General features: G+C 48.1%; 1 long non-coding RNA gene across 1 annotated transcript; it reads left to right on the forward strand.

Annotated features, from left to right (window-relative positions):
• The first annotated feature begins 2,653 nt into the window (after positions 1-2,653).
• Positions 2,654-15,287, forward strand: LOC144144226 (uncharacterized). Its single transcript, XR_013317201.1, has 6 exons — positions 2,654-2,704; positions 5,887-6,109; positions 6,567-6,793; positions 8,124-8,192; positions 11,506-11,647; positions 14,976-15,287. It is a non-coding gene; the product is annotated as an uncharacterized LOC144144226 (long non-coding RNA).
• Positions 15,288-15,830: the final 543 nt, after the last annotated feature.

Here is a 15,830-nt window from a genome sequence, read left to right on the forward strand (position 1 = left end):
TCACCCTGAAGGCTGCTGGACCAGGGTTAGGGTTTCTTGGGGCGCGCTTTCAAGCTGAGTCGTAGGAGGAAAGGCGGCCGTGGCGGGCTCGCTGGGTACCCGCGCAATACACATTCGGCGTTTCATGATTGTGCAACATTATTGCAACCTGTGGCCGGATGAATCTCAGCGCTTTCCTCCCTGCCTCACGGTGGCTGTGGCCCTCAGGTTACTTTCCCGAATGAGTTGGTCGTCATTGGTCGACGCTGCTTTGTTTTGGGTGTAAGGTTTTTTTAAGTGCAGAACACTCTAGGGGCTGGCCTTGTCGTCGTAGCTCGCTCGCTGGACCCAAGTAGAGCCACACGGCGTTCCGTCGTAGCGGCTGTCGTCACGCCGTAACCCAGAGGCTTCGAAAGCCAAGCCATAAGTGTTCGAAACTCGTGAACCATTCGCGCTTGTCATACATCTCCCCGTTGTTTAGTGGAAAGAAAACTGTAGGTTTATTTAAGGTAAACTATATGTAATTAACCGGCAGCGCCGGCGTTCATTTAGTCAGGAACGCTGGTTGGGCTGGGTTTTTACGATAGTACGCGGGAAAAAAAGTGGCAGTGCAACGCCGGCACGTGCGGGAGGAAAAGGACGCACAAAAAGAACAGTACTCCCGCTGGAGCAGTTTCAGGCAGGGGGCGCACGACCACTATGAAGGCGGGAAATTTGAATTGCATTGGGTGGTAGCAGTGAGCGGATAGCGGCGCTACAGCCCATTATGGCGAATAACTGCTCTGCACTTCCGACAGCTTTCACGTTGAGTGGAAGGGATATAAATATTTTTTTTTCCTTCATTCCGTAAGTCGGATGAGTTACGCTCGTCGATAGTAGTTTTGAGAAGTACGAATGTCGTTTTTAGCCTACCTTGCCCTATCCCGGCAAGCCCCTGTATCGCCACTTACTATCAGCTGTTGGTTTTAGGGCTCTGCGAGAATAAAACGGTCAAAGTGGGAGGAGGGAATGGAGGGATGGTGGGAGAAATTAGAGCGGTCTAGTGGGACAGAGTGGCGAGGTTGGTGGACAAAAATTGGGGCAGGTGGTACAAAAGCGGAAGTGATGTCTTCGAGCTCACGATAATGGAGAGGAATTCAAAAAGGCTTCCTACTGCTGATCTGCACAGGACAACAGTGAGGCACTTCTTACACATACGTGAGGAATTGTCATACGAGGGGATTGAATACAATTATCGAGAAGTTCTCAGAGGCTGACTTGAAGACACGTATCAGCGCCCTGCCATCACTATTGATTTTTTTTCTTTGTGGCTTTTCTGCTTGTTTGCACTGCCTGAATGCGCGTGTATATTTGTTTTATGTCTGAGCCACCCACCCCCAATGTAATACCATCCTGCGTGAGAGGGCATTGTAATTAAAATCAGCATGTTTCCTTGTTGGCCGGTACTATGTTACGTCATGCCGTCATCGTGACAATCGCTGTCTTTTGTGATGTTCATGCCGCTAGTGAGATGAGTAAGCTGAAGCGACACGTGCACCTCGTTCGCTTGCTCGCGGGATGGCCTCATCATCATCGCTTTGTTTTTCGCGATGCTCCACGAGAGTAAATGACGTTGACAAATATTGACGATAGAACCGCATGCATATTTCCACGTTTTTACTGCGCAGGACCCACGGGAGACCACGAGGCTGCACGTTTCCGGTAAGTGCTGTTCCTTGTCTGGCGAGCATAAAACTCTGCACAGACTGTGAGATGCTGAAGTAGTGATCTAGTTTAGTAGTTAGGTTAGTGGTGGTTACGTATTAAACTATGTGCGTAGTTTAAGTTTGAAAAGCTGGATTGTAAGCACTTGCATACTGATATATGCCACATGGGAACTCTCGCGCTAGTGTGTGCGGGCGCCACGCTTCAACGAGCGTGCCGTCAAGTATACAACGGAGAAGCGTTCCATCGTTACTTGGCATGGCTGGCCAACTATCTAAAAAGTTCCGTGTGACTGCATGAACCGTAATAAAAGTTATTAAAAGAGTAGTGAAAGTTATTTTATATACAAGAAAACGTAACAAAAAACTGGATTTTTCATTAATATTTAAAGCCTTCTTGCAACCTGAACAAAAAGCCTTTCATGCTGTTGCCCTTGTCGTCAGGGACAACAAGGCATGTCGCAAGTCAGACCAAGCATGAAAAGAACACTTTAGGATGCTATGGCGGCGGGAGTGAGAGCACGTAACTCCTGCGACAAATTTCCCCTGCTACGTATTAGACTGTGTTATTGTAAATATATTTTTAAATGTACCTCTTTACTTTTTGCTGTTTATTTTGAATATAGTAAATCTTAAAATATGGTTTATAATTTACACTGCTGCTAGTGGCGCCAAATAGCGCGAGGAGTTACGAGAGCTGTTTGTCTTTATCGTGTACAAGACAAACTTTGGAAGGGTCTTGTATACTTGCGTAGCATAGGCTCAGAACCAAAACACTACAAAACTTACGCCACCATTCGAAACGGACGACTTGAGCTCAACTAAAAATTGGCAAAGGCCACTCCATGGTCTGGTATAAAAAATACCTCGGTCTGTTTTGCATTCCCTAACGTGATTTTGCGGTGGCTGTGTAAAGGTGTTGCATTATGGATGTCGGAGGGAGGGAGGGCCTGTACTCGTGCATGATTCTTTTGCAGCCAACCGGAAACGGACTGAGCGAACCACCACCCTGCCTCGTGGCGGTGAGTGATTCATTCTCTGCCGAGGAAAAGTCAGACTGCAATGATCTCCAGCAGTTATCCAGTTGCGTAGTAGTTTAAAGCATGGCCCAGCATCAGTCGCATTCTTGATTGGAAAAAGCAACGTGAAAGCTCTAGCTTTCACCACTCTTGCCTTAGTACCTCCTAAGGTAATGAAACAAAATTGCAACATGGCGCCAATTGAGGGTAGTACGAAGCCCTAGGCAATGTTTATCCGCCATAATGCATTGCGGGTGATTGACTGGGTTCAAGGGCACACCAAATTTTGAAAAATTGCTTTTTCTCGAAGTGATTGATTGATTGATTGATTCATTCATTCATTCCTTCATTCATTCATTGATGGATCGATAGATCGATTGATCGATTGAAGAATGGATTGATAGGTTAATTGAATAATTAATTGATAATCAAATAATTATGTAATTATGTAATTAATCGTTAGTACTATTATTTATTACTATTGATTGATTGATTGATTGGTTGATTGGTTGACTGATTGATTGATTGATTGATTGATTTGTTGATTGATTGATTGATTGACTAATTGATTGATTGATTGATTGATTGATTGATTGATTGATTGATTGATTGATTGATTGATTGATTGATTGATTGATTGATTGATTGATTGATTGATTGATTGATTGATTGTAGGGTTTGACGCGCCGACGCAAAGCAGGCGATGAGGCGCGCCTTAGTGGAGGGCTCCGGATTAGTTTTCACCATCTGGGGATCTTCAACGTGCGCCGAAATCTCGTACGCACAGGCGTTTTTTCTTTTCGCCTCCATCAGAAAAGCGGCCGCCGCAGCCGGGAATCGAACCCGCGTCCTCGTTTTAAGCAGCAGAATTTTCTTGAAGTGTCTAGGGATATGGGGGAGCAGATAACTTCGCTTCAATCGGTTTATTCAGCGACATGCACCCGATAAAGACAGGGAACTGGTTTTCAGAGGACTAGCGTTATGTATTCGGGGTTCTCTTTTTATATTAGAAGCATGCCGTGCCGAACCAAGGCAAGTGTTCTTTTTCTTGTTTTTTTTAAGTCGATATTTTATTACTGACATTTTCTGAACTCAGAAAACCATACAAGAACGCGTTTTTGTCATGCCACCATGCGAGAACAAGCTTATTTCGCAGACAGTTAAATTGGGGGAACATATCAGCATTTTATCGAGCATGGCACTGCGTCGTCGCTGAGCGCTCGCTGAGCAACGGAGTACTTAAGCTTATGAACCGTAGAACCGTAGAATCCCGCGTTGTCCGCGTAATATTTTACTCTATATTAACCGGCAGCCCATCTCTACGGCTCGCAGAGTACTAGTGCAGCCTCGGAGCACAAAACCAGAAAAAACTCGTGTCTCTTTTTATTTTCTAAAAAAAAAATAAACAAACCACGTCTAGCACATACTAAGGAAGCATATAGTAATTGTATGCTTAATTATATAATGATAATAATAGTGTGTTAACTGGAACCAACTACCAGGTGCAGTTGCCGAAACCTTGGACGTCGGGGCTTTTAGGCGGACAGTATTCCTTGGGCAGTATCCGGACTGTTGGATTGAAAATAGGTTTGTCATAATGGTATTACTTACCCTGACTTGGGGAGCGTTTATACGTGGCCTCCGCAATCAGCTGCTGGCATGCCGCAGGCAGCGGAACGCGGTGGCCACTGTTTATTTACCCTTCCCAATTAAAGAAGGTTAGTTGTAACTGTATTGTCGCCAGCCCAACTTATGCAGTAAAGATCGGTTGGAGAAAATATCAGTCCAATCGCTGCTTACACCAACTTGTGCAAAGCATGCTTCATTAAGTAAACAGCTATTTGCTGCTGATACAACGATCGCAGTGTCAAGCCTTATAGTGTAAACAGTGTTTGTTAATATATTATTTCCTGTATCGTTCTGAAATAATTTTCACATCACCCACTTCCTTCTGTAATGCCCCTGGGCACAAAGGATACGTGAGCAAATAAATAAAAATGTAGAAATCCTGTTATTCAACGTCTCAGCTTTGTGAGAAAGGGTGGCGCGTCGCGTGAGCAGCGCATCAATGAATGGTGACACGACGTAGTCGCTGTACGGCACAGGGAATCATGCAGGCATATGGAGGTGGATCAGTGTGTGCAGGCAAGCGAACATGCTCAGTGAAAACACAAGCGAGGCTGGGAAACACCGGCAGCTGCTTTTAAGCGACAGGGAGCTCAAGCGGGAGGGCCCCTCTTGGCCAACCAATGAGCAGGGTGTTCACAGGTAATGTGGACCGGGGATGAAGTCATGGCGTACGTGTCCAAGACGGTGAACCGCACAGGTGTTCAGTGGTCAGCAGTTCTCCCATGAGCAGACCACAACACTGCAACCGCTTGCGTCCGTCCTTCGACGACTCACGCAACACGTAACGCCGGCCTGAGGGTATTAGATGCGGATATGGGTGCTTAGGTGTCAACTAATGCAGTAAGCGCACGTTCCGTTGGTCCATTGTTTCGTTTGCCTGCTCTGTGGCCAGTCTAAATTGAGGAGCATCAACTGAGGCTGCTTCCGTGGCGGAAGTGGCGTTGAACCACCTCCTGGGGACATGTCCGGGGCTCGTTCGCCCGAACGCGATAAGCCGGGGAATAACTTAGCAACTACGAATTAAGCGCTCCATAAGAAATAAATCCTTTGCTCGAAATCGAAACAAGAGTGCGGATGCTTAGGCATTTCCGTCGTCTTTTCCGGCAACCGACTTATTTGCCAAGTACGACTTCGACTTACTGTAGTCGGCAGTTGCCATATTATTGCAAGCGGTAACTTATGCGTGCGTAAGAACGGGCCCAGGACTCAGATCAGCCAGAACCTGGCACATGGGGGCCACAGGACGTCGCACTAGCCGTCCTCACGATATTAACCAGTGGATGCATGGACCTCGGTACCAGCAACTGCATGACATTTTGGCACAGACTGACCTATACGGTATTCCTTAGTAGATCAAGCCACCTGCATCCCTTCACGTTTCCATATTTTGTTTATTTTTCTTTTCATCTGCTCACGTATCTGGCCTTCAGTTCCTTTGGCGCCCTGTGGCAAAATGGCGCAATAAAAAATAAACTGAGCCATCACCACGCGGCCAGGGTTGACGCGCTGCATGAACAACAGTTTCAGTAGGCCACCGACGTGTTTTTATCTCGCAGAACGAGATCGTGCCGTCTCCACGGGGGTCACTGGAAGAACGGAGCATCCGGCCAGCAGGCGCGAGCAACGGCGGTCTGGTGAAGTCCATGACTGCCACCGAAGGCACCCAAACGGCAATATCAGCACCTCCGGAAGCCGGTTGTCTGCAAGCAGTCCTGCAATACTCCCACGTAGCCCATAGAAAGCAGGCGACCGCCGGCAGCTGAGGCTGAGGATAAAAGCGTGAGTACTGCCTGCTCATCACTTTCAGATAAATCGCACTACAATATCGGCTTGAAAGATGGACACTCCTTTCACCTCACCCTGCAGCCTTTCTTGAGACCAATAAACAGTCGTTCACCTCACTCAATCTGGATGCTTCCCCACCAAACTAAACAGCGCCTAATGCTCCTGGAGCAGCACGCTGCCGAATGTAAATTTTGTACAGAAGCAGGATCACTCCGCCACAGAACTGAGGAGTCAAAGTTCAGCTCAAAAAATCCACCCCTCTCCTATTCCGCCACCAGCACTTTGAGAGCATTTGGAGATCTCGATTTCCAGCTCCTCACTGCAGACACTCCTTGCGTTGGTCGACAGGAGGCCCGAACGTCATACGTGCTCCAGTGAATAAGGCACCACTCCCAACGGCCCACACGACTCACTTATTCGGGCCTATAAAAGTTTTCTTTCTCTTTCCAAGCAATTGACGTGACGCCGACCGGGGCCACCTTCTCAGCGACATCACCGTGGAGAGGGCGCAAACCGCCGAAAGTGAGCCCAGCCTCTCCCCGGTCACCATTGAAGAAAGTCTGCCTGCCAGCGACAGGGCTCGGCATTCAACTCCCATTGACCCTACTCCTCCTCCCCTCCTGTTCTGCGCTCCCGAGGTTCTCTGTCTTCGTCGTCTTCGAGGCTGCCTGCAAAAAGGTATGTGACAATAGTTCAGCTTTCCTATGTGATCAAATATTCGACAATTTAGCGTGAGTATACGCGCATACTTCCTAAACAACTGGTGACAGAAGGAGAAGCACCCGCGCCGTTCGCAGACCCCGGACAAATTACCGTAATGTGTCGTCGAACTCGTTTTCACCGTAACTTCACGCTATCTGAAATCTCCAAGATTTCGATTGTAGTCACTGTCACGGGTAATATTACTTCTTTGTTGGCGCACTGGTTGCAGGCATGTTGGCGCACTGGTTGGCGCAGTGTTGGCGCATTGGCACACTGTTGGCGCATGTTGGCATGTTGGCGCACTGGTTGTATAAGGACATGCAAGCATGTAGTTGGCGTGGAGGAGGGTGTGAGGAAACGGCAGTTTCGAACGCGTTTTAGGGGCGAAGCTCCTTAGGGCTGGGTCTGTCTATCCTCGACGTATGTATGTAGCCACCTCTAGTTTAGTTCTTGGATTGTTTACTAGATGGCGTGGCTACCTCTAGTTTAGTTCTTGGATTGTTTACTAGATGGCGGTACTTGTATATGATGAAAAGATGCGCTTGGATTGTTTACTAGATGGCGTGGCTACCTCTAGTTTAGTTCTTGGATTGCTTACTAGATGGCGGGGAGCGTTGTAATAAAATCCGTTCGCTGTTGGCGCGCGCTCGGAGTCGCCCGATGGATAAGGCTGCAGATGTGCGAGCCCGCGAGGCAGAAGCGCTCCGTGAAGCTGCGCGACGCCGCCGCCAAGATCCTGCCGTACGAGATCGGGAGGCCGAAGCGTGTCGTCTGGCTGCGCGACGACGCCGCCAAGATCCCACCGTTCGAGAACGAGAGGCCCAAGCGTCACGGCAACGGCGCGAGGACCCTGCCGTACGCGAAGCGGCACGGCTGCGGCGCGAAGAGGATCTCCAAAATGTCAGAGAACGGGAAGCGGCGAGAAAGCGCGCGTATCGGCAGGCAGACCCCGATGCAGTGAGAGCTCGTGAGGCGTCTGCAAAACGCATCAGGCGAGCTCAGCCCCAAGGTGCCGACGCGCGGTTTAAGCGAGACTTTCTAGACGTTACGTTCGGACACAGATGTAGTGGGCGAACTTTCACTGAAGAGTCACGGTTTTACCGATGATTTCCCCTCAGGAGCTTCGCCCACTCATCATCATTCACCCCCTGGATATGCTGTGAATTTTTTTCTTCCTTAAAATGGGCGTAAATCAGCCAGAAACCCCGGTAGGATAGCCTACGCATTCTGCACTACATTCATTTAAATTTCAATCATTAAACACAAACAAGCAGACCCTGAACCCTTAAAACACGTTTGTTCGCAGCCTCCCCAACGGGGGACAACAGCCCAGCCGACGTGACGAAGACCTGCTCCGCGCAGAAGGTGGCTTTGGGTGAGTAGACCTTTTCATGACATTTTTTGTAGATAATAAAGTATAGTAAGGTGGAAGCTCGCTCAATTGATTCGGCGAGTACTTTTCCAGAGCCACACGCAGGCAGTTACCAGAGGCAAATTCCACCTGCAATTTTTTAATGCGTAGGCCTTCTTTGCCGGCGCTTTCCAGAAACCTGTCCGTCCGTTCCTCTGTCCCTTCACGGGAATACGTGAGCCACATCGGGATTTTCATAGTCAGCCTTACGATCTCCCAACACTAAATGACCTTTTCTTTGGCAAAAAGTACCCGTATGTAAAATGTCCGTCGTGCACATGGGTCTGCCTCTACGACGCATGCGTAGTTTTGGCATGCCTTTTAATGCACGGTGCACAAGAGCCACATTGAGGCGCTTATAAAATTGTTTCCGTTTGGCTATAAGCGCTTCTCAAGAATGTAATATCATTAATGTTGTATAAACGCTTAACAGAATTTATCTGCCTACTTGGCTATCAAGTGCGAACTTCACCAGACGTTTCATCGGAATCTGCTGACTCATATAGCTACCAGGCTTTCCTTACCGGTTCACTAAAGATATAATAAGTAAACGACGTAAAGTGCCCACCGTTCGCTTTTTACTCCATTCTTATTACGAACAAACAAAATTCACAGAATATTCGTGCTGTAGAATGTGTCTGCTTGCTTCTGAGCGGGCTCTCTTGTTTTGAGCTGGTGTTTGGAACCACTTTGTTGCTATAGTACCCAAAGTATCCGCAATTCGGAGAATTCTATAACTAATAAACAGAGATGATTGATAAAAGCTCAACAAAAAAGAAAAGGAAAAAAATGTGTTCCCACGTTTGCAAGCGGAGCCAAATTGAGCAAAAGTAAAGTGATGAAAGCTTCCTCAGCAACTCCGTCCGGAGGGCTTAAACCGCACATATCCGGACGGCCGGTTGTTTGAGAAACTGTGGCTGATTACTCTGTGATAGGAATCAGTAAACCACGAAAGTGAAATGTGCAGCGAAATCTGTAGCTAAGCATGATTTGCGGGTCGGCGGCTGTCTTGTGGGTTTTCTTGACGAGCGACGTCCTGTGGCGGGTCGCTTCGGCAAAGGTGTACTGGCGTCATTATAGTGACGGATATGACGTCAGTGAAATCTTTGGGTATCGTGGCATAAAACACTTTGTTGTTAAAATATCACACCCGAAAACGAACAACCCAAAGTATAACGTACTCTTTGGTACTAAAGGTTGTTTCCCCGCAAGAAGACCCTGTGTGAAGGATTGCGCCCTTTACAGGCCGCTTGCTTCGTTGTACAGGCGTCACTTCCGTGACGGATATGAAGTCAGCGAAATCTTCGTGTTTTCGGGGATAAAACACTTTCGCGTGAAAAAGTGGGAAGTTGATTGAAATGGCGAATTGGGCGTGTTGGTGCATGACGAAAAAAAACCCGCAGGAAACGACACTGACCTAGGCGAGACAAGAAGTGCGCTGAGCTGGAGGGCAGGAGAATAAGGATCAGCGCAGTCCTCGTCTCGCCGGCACTCGAGTCTTTTTTTCGCGCTTTCATCTTTGAGAAGATTACACTGCTAATGTTAACCATTACAGTAGACGACCGATTTTTCGGACCTGGAGGGGAACGAAAAATATACCAAATAAAAGAGCAGTCCGAAAAATCGGCGAGTCATTACTCCTATGGAACAACTGCCGGTTCCTCGGGAAAGTCCGGAATATCCAGCAAGTCGGAATTTTCGGAGTCCGAAAAAAAGGTCGGCTTCAGTATATGGAAATTTCACTTAGGGAGTTTTGGCCCAATTTTTAAAGCGAAAGCTTTTTTTAGTGAGGCCAATGTCGTCAAAACAATAATGCATTTCCCTATGGACTGGTTGGTCGACCGAAGCGGCTCCGGCGCAGCGGCTCCGGCGCAGCGTCAGACTTGGCTACTGCGCAACAGAGGCGCACAGCTGGGCACGCTCCGGCGCCAGTGCGTCTGCCGCGGCTATGACGTCACTCCTCTGGAATGCGCACACCGGCGAATGTGCAGACCCAATTCTCTACACACCCGTACTCCAATTGGACTGGATTTCCAATCCAATCCAATCCAATCCAAACCCAATCCAGTGCTCCTCACGCTTGCGCAGCACGGCCCTTCAGGGTCCACGCGAAACTGCTCACCCTCGGCCAGTGTATAGCTTAGGCTACGAAATCTCTCAGCTGTGGAAGATCTGGCCATCCTGGGGAGTGCGCATCATGACATAGGTGTTGAGAAACGAGCGGGGTTCTGGGCACTGCGCAGCAACATCGGTTCTTGGCGACACGAGTACAAATCCTATTCGAGCGCAAATAAATTCCTTTGTGTGTTTTATTTAGTTTTTTTTACAGCGACCATAATTTGATTTTATTAATGCAGCCGCCAGCAACTACAGTCACTTTCCGCGTTTGATGCGACATCTAAGGCTTTCGTCTTACGAAGTTTGTCGAATTTTGTAGATTTGTGTGGAACCATGTGTTTTCAATGTTTCATATCTTTCTGAAAAAAATGCTTGAAAATATCTTTTCTCCGCGCCTTTCAAAATTTCATGAAAACGTACATCTCTACTGCGGCGCAATCTCTGCTGATGGTACGGCACTTGCTTTATCTCTGACGGGTATGCAGCACCCCATGGTGACGACGATGGAGGAGAAAAGCAAAAACGCCCGTGTGTACGAGATTTCGGCGCACGTTAAAGATCCCCAGGTGGTCAAAATTAATCCGGAGCCCTCCACAACTGCGCGCCTCATCGCCTGCGTTGCGTCGGCGCATTAAACCCTACAATAAATCAATCAATCATGGTGACGACGACGTCTCCAAAACATGGCCTTTATTGAACATTTATAGTTACGCGCTCCACAGCAAGCATAATAAGGCTTTTGTTCAGCCATAATTAAGCCGATACCGTTGCATTAGGCACAGCTTAATCGAACGAGGCCTCCCTTAGAGTGATCGCCCTCTGAATTTCCAAACACGCATCATACTGAGTAGAATGTAAGCGCATACCTAAGCCTTGATCGAAACACGTGATAAGGGTGAACACGCGGGTAGACATGTGGCCGATAACACACCGGTTTGTCCCTGCTCGGTTTCCCGGGCCACCAACCAGGTTACCATGATATGTGTCGTTAGCGCACTCATGGGTAGAGAGACAGAGCTATCTCGGAGCCGTAGACATGGCAACACCACACCACTGTCGTTGTTCGGTTATGACGCCATGAAAGGAGTTTAGGCCTGCGACAGATGAGGCAGCCCGCAGACAGCTGATATTTGTTTATAAATATTTCTTCTTCCTCCAGGGAGACGACAAAGCCATCATGGAAGAGGCAGTGCGAGCACCAGGAGGTGCCTGTGGGAAGCATGAGCAAGTCTGCGTCTCTTCGACGCAGCGTTACAGGAGCGCTTACGGGCCGTCGTGTGATCCGGGCCTCTCTCGATGAGGTGAGCAGTAGTGCCGTAAGCTGCTGTGGAGGAAGCCACATGGTTTTTAGATGAGAAGCATCTCAAGCTCGGGGCCGTGTCCCTCCCTCCCTGGTTGTCGTTGTCGTTGTCCGCCGTCCGCACTCTACTGCGCATGCGTGTCTCTTCAGCCCCGTCAGCGTTTGGCCTGACGTCAGCGCAGCCCACTATAAGAAGAAACAGTTAGGCGGCGCCCGGTTTAGATCCCACGACTCTCTGGCCGCAACGGGAGGTACGTGGCGCTCTTCCCACTGCGCTACAAACCGAGACGGGAGCATGTGCTACGAACGCGCCTTATGTCCTTCACTCATTCAAAGTACGTCAAGAAGCTACTGATACAACAAAGGCACACGAAGCTGAACGTCAACGGAAACGACTAACTTTTCTGAAAACTAATGGGAACTTCAGTCGACCCCATGGCTGCTTCGCATACTACTCAGGGTTCCCCTACGGGAAGATGGTGTAATTTTTTCCCACTGATTGGGTGTCCTAACAATGGCCCACCGAGGCCCAACGTCACTGCGTGGCCCAGCGGGTATCCAATGGTCGGCATAACGAGACGAAGCAGACGACAGTGAAGCGAGCGATGGCGAAGAGGTAGCACGTGCACGCAAAAAGCAAGCAAACAATGGCGACGCCCAAAAAATGGCTTTTCCGGCTACAGTAGAGGTAACGTCAGGTCCTCTGTTAAGCTTTTAAGCTTTTCTTTCCTCCACGAATATCAGCCCATGCGAAAGGAAATTTACCTGGATACCCCTTGGCCGGTGCGGAGTGGCGGTTTGGTGTTTTCCTCGTGTGAATATGGAGGAAGTTCCTTGCGATCGTACATGTTACGAGAAAGAGCTAGGGTAGACTGAGAGAGAAAAAAACTTTATTGCAAATGGTGGTTAGGAGGGGGCGGTGACCAGGAGTTACACCTCGACGGTGATCAGGGCATCCCATTCCGCCAACCTTTTCGGTATCTTCGGGTCTGAGCTACCCAGCACCCCTTCCATTGCTAGGTTGTACGGAATACCGGGAAGGTATCTTTGCTACATGCCCACTTGACATGAATTATCGTGTCCTTCAAGCCACATGCAGGGCAGCTGAGGATTGATACAGGGTGGGGTGAGTTAGGTGCAGTCCGGTGCGACAGGGAAAAATGTTGGTTTGAATGAGGCGCCATAAGCGTTCGTCAGAGTGAGAGAGAGTATACGATGAGGTAGGCTGATGTGGTGGCACATGGAGACAACGCTTCCCAGACGACGGTCTCCACCGATTCTTCCAATCTTCGGTTTAGGCTTGAAGGTTCATTTTGCGCCCACATCGTCGAAAGCTTCTTGTGATTATGCAAGTTAAATGTAGTCTAGAGAACGCCGATATTGGGCGTGCAGCCAAAATTCGTTTTTTTTTTTTTTGCTCCGAGGCATTGAGCATTGCATGCTTGCTGTGGTTGTGTTGTGGGTCAAAAAATTCTATGGTTTGCATGTCTCCCGACGCGAATTCCGCAAGTACATTAGGGTGTACATGGTATTCCCTGAACGCTGGGCAGTATACGCTGGCTCCAGAGAGGCGGCTGGAGTGCCCACTGCAGTGAGGCGCATTGGGCTTCGGCAAGAAACGCCAATCTGTTTTTTGGCCAAGTTTCATAGCCAATGTTTTCTCAGCCAAGAAATATTTCTTAGCCAAGAAGGGTCACTTTGACTTGAAATTTTTTTTCCGTCAGGTTTTGAAGCAGGGACCAAGATTCAAGGCGCTTAAATTTACTTGACGTAGCCCTAGCAGCTCGGGAGGTTCTTTCTACATGATTTATGTTCATAATACATCATGATTCACTTGCCTTTAGAGCCAGGTAAACCAAACTCAAAATCGGGCTACGATGGCTCGTCCTCACTCGTTTCAGACAATCATAATGCGCATGGAGTGCACGGAGTATATGTAAAGAGGATAAAAGCGCGCTTTCCATGAATCAGATATAGCCCCACTGAGGGTCGTCCTCACACACAGAGCACTACCTTTTCCAGAGCACATGCAAACCCTCCTACGTGACCGAGCGAAGGTGTATAAATGGTGTTCGACGAGATATCGATCGACATCTCCCGGTGCGGGCTAGTACAACCACGAAGTCTTCGCCTGTTTTTGACGGTCAACTTGTTTGGCGCCTTTTGTAAAGTGGGCTATGGGTTCTGGTTCGTCTCAATGGAGTGAAGATACGGCGAAAAAACGGCGAATGCTACCCGGCGGCGGCCGCCAGGTGGCCACGGCGACGACAAGCAGGTGGAGTTGCTACTCTATAAACAGGCAATTCGTCGTTGATCTTAGACAAATGAAAGTATAACTTTATTCGAGGTAGAGTGAACTAGAATACCGTACCAGCACGATTCTCAAGCATGCCATTTGTTGTTAAAAGTAGCTTTAAATTTACGTGCCCGTTCAAATCGGGCTCAAAGCCGAAAACGGCTTTCATTGCCTCTTTTTAGTTTTGATTCCAGTAGAAGCTCAATCAGCAAGTTTATGAAGTACAAGGGATTCCTGTTGCCTTAGTTCTGTACGTAAAATAAAAGGTCTTCTTCCGGGTATATGGTATCATGTATTACATCGCATGCTGGAATCGTCGGTGAATTATTGTTTTTTTTTTTAATTTTAATAAGTACACTTACCAACGCGTTACAATCGGGGCGCGTTAAAATCGTGCCAATACGGTATGTGGGGTTTAGGCGGGCGAATGTTCGCCATTGCGTCCCGACGGCTGCACCCGCTGAGCCAAGTTTGTCGGTCAAATTCGCGTCATGTAAGCCGCCCTACAAGCCAATTTGTCATGAATTTCTACGTTAATTGCCATTAGGGTAATTTTGGATGAGTGTTAGACTGCTTTGGGATAAGTGGAACGCTGGCTGTCGGCAATGGTTTGCAACACTGTCGAAATCGTGTCCACATGTGAAATCCGTGTTCGGTTACTTTATTTCCCAGTCGTCTACAGCTGCTGAAGCCGATCATTTTAGCACCATAAAATATTGTCCGCAGATTTTTAACGCGTGGCAATAGGGTTTGCATGTGGACGCGGGCCCGTATGTCGATGAAAGAATACCAAGCTTATGAGATGAAGGCGTCCTGGCAGAAGGGCTGAGCAAGGACAACGCCCTTTGGCAATGCCCTCGCCAAAAGATTGTCTTGAAAACTTTAATCAGTGTGGGTGTGATCACCCTACGCGTCAAGCAAAGGAGATAGACGCTGAGCTAATGCATCACTGTCGCATGAATCCTAGTGCTTGGCCTCTCAATCTGTCAAGATATCACTCATTCACTCTGTGCTGCATTGCGTATCATTACAGATTCGACGTTCCCGTGCAAAGCATGGACCAATTCCGGGCTACCTTCCCATGCAAGCCGGGTTCACGGATGCCGTTTGCTGACACGAGCACTGCCATGATATGGACGCATTAAGGCACAACGACGTCAACTCCCAAGACATGCAATATGCACAAGCAACTTCAACATAGCGAAGAACTTATGGTTCTAGCTGTAGTGAATGATTTGCTTTGGTGACATGCATTTATCTCTTTGAAGACTGTTGCCGTCTTTTTTATTGTAAACATCCCCCCTCCACACGCAGTGGTTGTTGTAGGAGCCTGGCAAGCAACGCAACCACGTTAAATATGGCATGCATGAACAGCAAAGGTGGGATGCAAAGCATAGGCTCGGTTTTGCCCCAAACTGCATCTTCGACTTCATGAACTGCCTGCAACCAGTGTTCGATCCCGCGCGCCCGCACAAATAAGCATACTTTTGGAAGGCAACCTTGAGTTTCACGCATACAATCTCTTACACCCTGTGTCACGTTCGCATTCTTGAGGGCTTTTGAAAATTGAGAACATAACTCCACCATTGCTATTACGAAGTATTCTCTGTCCGACTCTAACTTCTCAATTTTTTTCAATCTCCACAATGCTAAAGGCAGTATGTTATACTCTCCTCCTTCGTTCTGAATTCCGTAACTACTCCGGTGATTCTACTTTGCCATCCGCACTTGATATTTCCATACTCTTGGCTTTCACCATAGTATCCTTCGTCTTCTGATAGTTCGCCAGCTTCTATCCAAAAAATTTTCACGCTACAGCAACTGCTAACCGCATCTTTTGCATTTGCTTTTCGGTACGTGTATGATTTGTTAAATATACCTTCTGAAG

This window comes from Haemaphysalis longicornis, unplaced genomic scaffold, assembly GCF_048455015.1.
Source record: "Haemaphysalis longicornis isolate Haplotype H1 unplaced genomic scaffold, Haemaphysalis longicornis Haplotype H1 scaffold_67, whole genome shotgun sequence".
In the NCBI taxonomy this organism is placed as follows: Eukaryota; Metazoa; Arthropoda; class Arachnida; order Ixodida; family Ixodidae; genus Haemaphysalis; species Haemaphysalis longicornis.